At 41.6% G+C, this 9,499-nt stretch overlaps 1 pseudogene; it reads right to left on the bottom strand.

Annotated features, from left to right (window-relative positions):
• Nucleotides 1-1,494: 1,494 nt before the first annotated feature.
• LOC147446780 (uncharacterized) lies at nucleotides 1,495-2,392 on the bottom strand (annotated as a pseudogene).
• Nucleotides 2,393-9,499: the final 7,107 nt, after the last annotated feature.

The following is a 9,499-nucleotide window of genomic DNA, read 5'->3' as shown; positions in this document are numbered from 1 at the left end:
AGCTCATAGATGTGATATCTTTGTCTTAGATTCACCTAAGGTATCCTAATTCTCAAAATCATTCTTAGCTATACCTATACCTTGTCTCAAATTAAGGAACATACCATCATCTTGTTGATACTTGTAAACTTTGATTCCTTTTCCCTTTGATAAGGATATTCACAAGGCTGTAGCACATAGAGGATCCAAAATTTCAAACAATGGAGTGGTAATGTATCCCATAAATCATCACAATTCCAAAAGCAATGAAGAAACAACGACTCTAAAAAAGCAAAAGGTTCTTCATACCCTCGTGTTTGCATTCTCTAACCCCAACACAATTTCGTCCTCATAGTCCATTTTGACATGGGTGAAAGTAGTTTCATCCAAGCTTGTCTCATGCTACACATTTGCCAAGATAATATTAGCAATTAGAAGAGTTTATTAGGTATGTTAAAGCTTTTAGATTTAATACTTAATACAAGTAGTTTGGAATTCTCCACTCATCACATCACTTGGCTTTTTTACATTTGCATTTGTGACTTCTTCCACTCCAACAACATCTCTATTGTTCTTTGTTGGCATTACATGGGGATTTTTCACCTCATCCAATGTGGCTTCTTCCACTTCAAGGATAGTTCCATTGTGTAAAGGGATGCTATAGAAGCTAGTTTGAAGCCCCTTGTCCTAAAAAATGGTAATCAGATCAATTCAAAAAACCACCATCAAAGAAAATGGGTCATTTAAACTAAGATTACCATTGAAGGTCTTACCAATGGATTTAAACCTCCCAACCCCATGAGCATGTCATTTTTGGGAGGATTCCGTTCATAGGTGCACATCAAAGTTTCACACATGTAGTCACCATGAGTCTTTGCCTACATCATAACAAAAGAAAACATGTAGAAGTTAGTGTCATGCTTAAACCAAGAGTGATGTAGCTAACAATGTTTTTAATGTGGCCCACCTCTTGTTTTGATCCTCGTGTCTCAACCATGTCATCCTCCATTTCCATAAAAGCGCAATCAAGGTCTATGCAAAGACTTTTGCTAATTTCTCCATTCTATGTTACACCATGTTAATATGACCATTATTAAAAAAAAAAGTAATCCGATGACTAAAAAACATGTTTTGTACTCTAGCTATCCTTATAGTGTTGCTGTCATGGTAACTAGCCTATTGTCGTGCTATGATGCCACAATCCTCAAGCTTTGTACCAAGTGTTCATGTGAAAAGCAAGAGGGGGGAGAGAGAGAGAGAGAGAGAGAGAGAGAGAGAGAGAGAGAGAGAGAGAGAGAGAGAGAGACACTCCCATTTGGTGGCTCGGGAATGTAGTAATCCTCCACAATAGTCTCCATAAAAGGGAGTTCTGCATCTTCATTTACATTATTATCATTTGATGATAAGCTTGTGGGATTGACATAGGCGGAGTCCTTTAGCTAACAAGTAAGAACATACCAAAGTGTCAAGTTAGTAAACTAGAAAATAGTATGGGCATGGTAATATTCATAGCATTTATACTTGATGAATGAAAGATTCTTCAAAAGGACATCTCTCACCGCAAGCTTGTGCATCACCATGCTTAATGCTTGAGGAACTCGTGAAGGTCTTTTGTCAACATAACATGAAAGACAAATGACCAAAAGCCAACTTACAAACTAGGAAATATTGGAAACACACACACATACAACTCACAGAATTAAAAGAGATTCATAATGTATACCTTGGGAGGATCCTCCAAGTGAAGAGCACTCTTCATGAATTGGAGCATGGAGGTACCCTTGAGTGCTTCCATGTAGAAATCCTATGCGGGATAGCACCGTTGTCTCCTTGTATCAATAGTAAGTGGGCTAAGAAAAGAAGGACCACCCCCTAAACTTGCCAATTGAGATTTTTTTAATTTTGGGATTTCTTTGTGCATGTCTCCATTCTAGGACCTTGTCATACACATCTTTGACTCTCCACTCGATCTTTTGAAAACACTAGAGTTTTCAAGTCATGCATGTTTTCCTTGATGAATTCCATCAAATTGTTTGTGGTCAATGGATCTTTTTGCAAATTAATTTGTGTGAATGCATCCTTCCCTAAATCCCCAAAACCTTCCTTGAACCGCCCTCTAATTTTGTTCATGCTTTTATTGTAAGAAAAGTGTTGTTTGTCCCAACATATTTTTAGAAAAGATTTTCCTACAAGAGGATAGTTATTTTTCACCATGGATGGATAAAAAACACGTTCATGCTATTGGAACCGCATCGGGATGAAGATGCTTCATCTCATGCAACATGAGTAGGCTATGGTTTCCATTTTTGATTGGACGTTGAAAAACGCTTGGAGGATTTCTCCTAATGATTGATTCATGTGTGCATGAACGAGGATTTTCATTAAGGACATGCTTGCTCCATCCTACAAGCATGTGGCTGCGTAAGAAGCTTGTCATTCCAAGCTCTATCCAACCTTCCGATGTCATGTACAAGAGCGCTTTGCCATTCATGCCACTTGATGACACCGCTTGATAGTACTCCCTTGTCGCACAAAACTCCTCGACAAAAGCTACTACTCCCCGATTATCCCACAATGCAATAGTCCCAATGCTTTGATCACTACAACATAACATGAAGATATCGACGGCCATGCCTTTCCACGCGTATATCGACATAATTAGAGCACGCCGATATATGCATCGATATACGCGTCGCAATGTGCGTCAATATACGCGTGGAAAGTCATTATTTGCCATGCATATATCGATGCAAATTCCCACTGGTATATCGACGCAGTTTGCGACACAAAAAAATTTGGGGGAAAAAAGGGAAACCCACACGCGCAGGGGCCATTTTCGCCTACTCAAATCTTGGCCGAAACCTGCTGCGCAAGTATTATGTCACTCTCCCCCCCCCCCCCCCCCCCCCCCCCACCTCTCTCTCTCTCTCTCTCTCTCTCTCTACATCGTGTGTGTGTGTGTGTAGGAAAGAGAGAGAGAGAGAGTGTCAGGCCAAGGGCAGGGCCAAGGGCCAGGATGGACATGCGGTCAAGGGGTGCTATATTTAGGGGCTAGGAGTCTATATATGGCACGGTTGGGTGGAGAGTTGCATGGTCCAATCCCCCGTGGTCTCACATTGGTATCAGAGCCAGGGGGAGGGGAGAGCCATGGAGGAGCTATGGCGGAAGAGGAGGAAGCCTTGCTATACTGCATATCCTCTCTCTCTCTCTCTCTCTCTCTCTCTCAATGGTCGTCAAGTCGTCATGGCGGGGGCATAGTCCCTTGATTCGACAATGAAGCCGACAGGCAGGCCGCGGGAAGCGGCCCTTGCACACAAGACGAAGCCGAAGTCGACCTGCTCGGATCTGAATGCAGAGGGTGGGGATGGATTCGCGCTGTCGTGGGGGGAACTTTTCGTCACAGGGACTTGCCCGGAAACGGTGTACATCATCGACCCTCTCAGCCTCCTTGCTTGCGTAGTCGGCTGCCGCCATGACGACCTACAGGTTCTTTTTTTTCAAAGTTTTTTTATTTTTTTTTAAAAATATGCCCTAACCTTGCCCATGCAAGGGTAGTTACACACAGGCAAGGACTAGGCTATGCATCCAAGAACTAGCGACTCCCCACCCAAGGTTGCATACAACGATTGAAGGAGCCATGGCTGCACGCAATGCTCCGTAAGGGCCATTTGCGGACTAACTGACCGGTTTACTAAGATGCATGAGTGTCTCGAAGAGAGGCAACGATGGTTTTTCCAAGGCATGCATGCAGCCGTGCTAGGGAATCAAGGCTTCCAGTTCACCATGAGGCTATGGCAACACGGTCTCTACCTTCGCCATGGATTGCCAATCGAATGCACGACATCACTAGCGGAAGCCGATTCGAGGCTCTTTAGTGTTTTTGAAAGGAATCGATTTGGACACCGGACTCGAGATCCAACACCATGCACAACAAGGTCGTGGGTTGGCATCTTGGCGAGGCTTCAAGGTGCATCTGCTAACGCTCCAGGTATTTTTGTCTATGTTTCGGCATTACTTTTTGCATTCTTTACAATCATCTGCACTTTGTTTGGTTTTATGAATTCCGACTGGTGCAATAGTTGCCGCCCAAGAGATAGGTAGAATTTATCAGGCAAGGCTTGAATGATTCTACGGCAACGCTATGGAAGTTCTCACAAGATTCCAAATTGGTTGCGCATTGGGCAAGGCCCTAGGCAGCCAGAAGTAGAGTAGTATTGAGCATGTGTTTGATAACTCTAGTATGCACTAGCATGGATGATCACGGCTATCGTTCATAGAGCCAAGCAGGTACGAGCTGCATAATTTGCACGGGTTCTACTATTTTTCCATTACATTACAATTCGACACGGTCAATTGTTTGTGCATGATCCACAAGGTCGACTCTCTTTGCTATGACATCTGTCGTCGCTGATAGCATTTGTTGGCAATGAGGACAGACATAGTTATATGAAGCATGGCTTCTCCTGAGTACCTTGATAGATCACGCTCGTCATAGGCTACATTTTGCTTCAAAGGCACGGCCAAGGACCAATTTTCAGTATCTCAAGGAGATAGGCATGGCCTATTACTAGATTTGTTGTGGGCAGCAAGTTGCTCGCCATGGCTGACTCCTTGTCACTATTTCTACAAACTGATAGAGGATGCTTGCCACACAATACTGGTTAATTTCACTTGAAATTGCTCGACAAGGTCGATTCTTTTTATGATATCTGCAGCCACATTCGTTGACTGTCAGCACAAACATATTTCTATGAAGCAAGGCTTCACATCAGGCTTCTTGAATTAACACTCCCCATATTTGGCATATGCTATGAGCATACAACTTGGGAAGGATATGACAAACTAACTGCATGATATTTCATTCCGTACACGCCGGATGTATCTGACATAAGAAGACGTAGTTGTGTACACGACTACGTAACTATGTGCACATCAAATACGGCTATCAACCATCTATGAGACATCAGATATGGCTATGAGCCATCTATCCGACAACCACATATGGCTATGAGCCATCTATGAGCAAGTTTTCTCCTACAAAATCTTGGGACAACTGGTTACATCAACAACCAGGTTCGCCAAGTTTAAGTTTTTCTTGTTTTTTCCATGTTTACACTTTCCTTGGCAATTACTATCATTGTGCAAAGCAAAGTGCTTTGGCAATTTTACACGAAGCAAGGCTTCTCCCTTGTGCCACGTTAATACCCATTGACCTCGAATCACGGGCGTTGGCACACAAGTTGGGGGAACTGGTATGACCAGCAGTTTGCTCCCATTTTAGGTGTGGTGATATCCCATTATGATGTACCACTACCAATGCAGATTGTGCAAGGCACTTTTGGTTTCCGCTTTCACGCTTGAGGCTGTCATATTAGCCAAGGGCTTACGCTTTTTCTTGCAAGGCATGCTACGCAAGTGGCATGGAATCCACCACTTCATAGATTACTCTTCCGCTATCACTCTGTCAAGGACAGACTAAGTGATGGATTGTTGAACCTGATGGTTGGTTGCTATTACCACCCAACAATACTAAAAGGAACCTCAATCTAGCACTTATTTTCCAGGAAAAGTGCCAAAGCTATGTCGTACTCATACACTCACGAGCCCTACAAGGTAGGTGGGTTGGAGTGAGTTTTGTGTTTTTCTGTTATCTCTCTTGATGAGACAGTCATACCAAAAATCTGTGGAATGCTTATACGATAAGCTGCAAGTCAGACACAAGCTGCGTAAGAGCACACAGTTTGGGCACACACTCTAAAAACTTAAGAAAAATTCCTCAGCCCAGCATTTCATTCTTCTCTCTCTCCCTCTCTTTAACACTAGAATGGTAACCTAACAGGACATAAAAGTGTCCTTTCAGGGTTTTGGGAAAAAATTCCAAAACCATAGTAGATCCACTCATTTTGAAAAATCCTTTCATAAGATTATAGTTCAATAACTACTACATATGAAAAAAAAGAAAACTTGTAATTTTTCTCATCCCTTGATCACTACAAGCCTCCAAAGTTGATGGACCAGTGCATTTTGCCCAAAACAGCAATTTCTTACGGTTGATTGCATATAAATAAGAGTGGAGATTTTTGTAGGACATGAGATAAAATGCCTTGTTAACTACAATGGGTTGGTGACCAAAACATATGGTTGCTTTTACTTCACTAAATTATTTTTGGGCAAAAAAAATAGGTACAAAAAAGTTGCATTTTTGCCATTCTGCGGACATATCATCAAATTTTCTATAGTCACGCTCAATACAGATACTATATACATGTTTTCTTAGTTCCCTTTGGGCCTCTGGATTCAAAAGGAGCCATGGAGCATGTCAAAAGGATAATGGATCTCTTACAATTGGAACCTTGGGGGCAATGATAAAGTGCTAAATACAGCAAGCATGAAAAAACTGGGTTTAGCATTATGACCTCTAGAAACCCATAGCTAGAAACAGCTCAATATCTAGCCAAGTTTGTAGTCTATGATTAGATATGGTCACTACCTAAAAAATACACACAATTGGCCTAGAAACTAGCAATATTGAGAAAGTTATACTTCCAACTCTAAAATGTATCGTATTCTTCAGCAATAAAAAAACTCAACCATCATCATATACTATCCTATATAGCATATTAGGTCCCCCAAAACTCAAGGAAGATTATCTTTATGTTATACATTACACTTACACAATCAAAATTGAATTTGGATATCAAGAAAGACACCAAAAAAATCATAAAAGTGCTAATTTTGGCCAAAAAATAGGATTATGCAATTCTTGTAAATTGGTCATAACTTTCAATTTTAACACTTAGCTCTCCCTACAAGCATCAAAACATGTTGAGAACTATGAAGGCCTAACCTCTAGCCATCTAAACCTCACAAACATGAAGTTTAGAGTGGTATAGTTGCCACAAATTGAAAAAAAGCCAAAAACAAGACCCGTTTTTTCACACAGTTTAGGTTCAAAAATGTTGTGCAAGAGTAAGGTTAATGGTGAGATCGATACTAAAAACAAAATGCTAAGTTTTTTTTAGCTCATAAGGCAAATTTGTGGATATATAGCACCTAAAAATTCATTTTCATACGCTTCAAATAATTCAAGCAAAATGGTCACTTAACAGGACACAAAAGTGTCCAAGGACATAAAAGTGTCTTGTTACCATTCTAGTGTTAAGGGAAAAATGAAAAATCTTCTAAGAAGCTTTTGATACGCCTTTTGCTCGTGAGTCAGCCTGAGCCAAGGTGCTCTAACTCTCAGCTAGCACATGGCTAAGATGCTACTCAAATTAGTCGTCATCGGTTCGTCCATTGAACACTAATTTGCATAAGGGCTATGAGCCACACCGGCTAAGAGCCATTATCAAGCCAAGGGTAAGACCCAACTATTGGCATTCTTTGGGGTGATTGTTTTCAAGATTGAACAGATATACCCAGGGAAGTATACATCGACGTTAATGCACAAGCAAGAGTCTTGTCATTAAGGATGTTTAGGGTGTCCTTTTTGCACTACATGTTTTCAGTGAAACACTCAAGCTGAGTTTTTGATAATCTTCAACTCACAGCAGTTGATCTCTATAAGGAAGTATAGATACAGCAATCAGTGGTGACAGCATGGCTGTCCACACGAGCTAGCCAGTTCACTTGTGTGGATTTCCTGCTCTCTCTATAGACCTACGGAGTGTCTATGGACATATTGTTTTGGGGTACGACCAGACGGGTGACTGCTACATCACCCCATAGGCATTGAGGATCACAGTTGATATGCATTGAGGATCACAGTTTGATCTTTCTCAGTTAGACTTTCAAGGAAATAATTCTGCAATCTACCACGCGGTAGCGGACAAACTCAACTTTTCAAGTTGATTCCAATCATTATGTACACGGTTAACTATGTTGGTTGTCGTTACCTGCTAGTTGAGCAGTTTCTACAAAGGGTCTTACCAAGGGGTTTGACTACGTAGATTTTAACCAAAGGGGTTGGATTGCATAGGCAACACCCACGGTTCCCAGTGCAATGCTGTTTGTTTTTCAAGTAGGAGATGTGCTCCTCTCCATTTGAATACTAGTAAGTGAACATTACGTTCAAACCTCCAGGTACGCATCTATTAATTTGGTGTTATTCCATTTTTTGTATGCTTTGCTTGTTTTTTTTTTCAAGACGTATAAGTACGCTTGAATGTTACAGAGCCATGCCAAGGGCACGTCGGCACAAAGTATTTTGGGCCAAGTGTCCAATCTACCTTTTTGCCTTACGCTGTTATGAACCTACTTGTAGGGTTCGATTTGGCACATGTTGTCACATGGGATACAACATGGTCTAGGAACTCAAGGAGTTTGGTTTAGCTAGTGTGGAGCATGATAATGAGAGTCCCTCTCACTCGCGTCGCAGAGTGTTCGTAGTACAACTTGTACTTGATGGATGTCACTTTTCCTGGCATCCTTACTTGAGACATATTCCACATGTGGAGAATATGAGTCTCTGGGACTGACACTGGTGCCCAATTCGAAATGATGTGTCGCGAAGAAGTCCCTAGGTGCTGGTCGCATCCGTTCATTAGACCAATTGACACACACAGTATCAGGAACAATTTTAGTGGCCAAAATTGTCGTGTACTAAGTACAGACTTGTTGTGATTACAAGTGCTATGAAACCACCTTAACGGAGGGTCGTTTCTACGTATAGTAAAGTATGCTACGTTCATGAGAATGTTTCATGGTTGGTTCCTAGGTGTGACCGGGTTGTCACATTCTATTATGGTCCAACTTTTGCTGCAAAGTATGCTACGTTCATGAGACGGTCTCATGGTTGGTTCCTAGGTGTGACCGGGTTGTCACCTTCTATTATGGTCCAACTTTGTTGCAATATTTTCACGTAAGTATCGTGGAAAGTCTTGTCATGGAATTGCGGTTTGGATATGTTTGTGTTAAATGCATGCACACTAGGCGTTATGGGCCCTAGTGTTTAACACAAATTTATTTCGAGCGACATGCAAATCCATGGACTTTATTCTTTCTGTACCCTTTCGCATTGCTCGTGCAATCTCTCTTGCAGATTTTGTATGAGTTTACACCCTGCCATACAAGGTGATGGCTGAGTATGAATGTTAGTGATTGGTTGTTGGAATCTCCAATCTACCTTCAACCTGGTTGGTTGTCTCCATTCCATATCGAGTATATAGCTGGATACTCAATGGTCGAGTCATAGTTTGTCGTCAGTCGTGGAAGACTGTCTGTAACTGGTTGGGGAAAGTACCTCACTCTTACTGCTGTTATTCATCCCACGTTGGATGGGCAGCTTACAAGTATTCTATTTAGTACTAAAGGATATGCTAAGCGCATACGTTAGTAAACCGTGCTAAAGGATCTGCTAAGAGCATACGTTAGCACAATGCATTCTGAATAGGTGATTCTCTCCTTATTCTAGAATTTGCTTAGGTTAGGTTTTCAACTTTGAACACCTGTTGTGGTGGGGTTGGATACCGATAGTTTCATAAGTCAAGGACTTAGTAGGTGTGCTGACAGAGTATGTTGG

This window comes from Adiantum capillus-veneris, chromosome 12, assembly GCF_014529385.1.
Source record: "Adiantum capillus-veneris isolate H3 chromosome 12, ASM1452938v2, whole genome shotgun sequence".
NCBI classification, from domain to species: domain Eukaryota; kingdom Viridiplantae; phylum Streptophyta; class Polypodiopsida; order Polypodiales; family Pteridaceae; genus Adiantum; species Adiantum capillus-veneris.
This window is presented reverse-complemented; position numbering and strand designations above follow the sequence as displayed.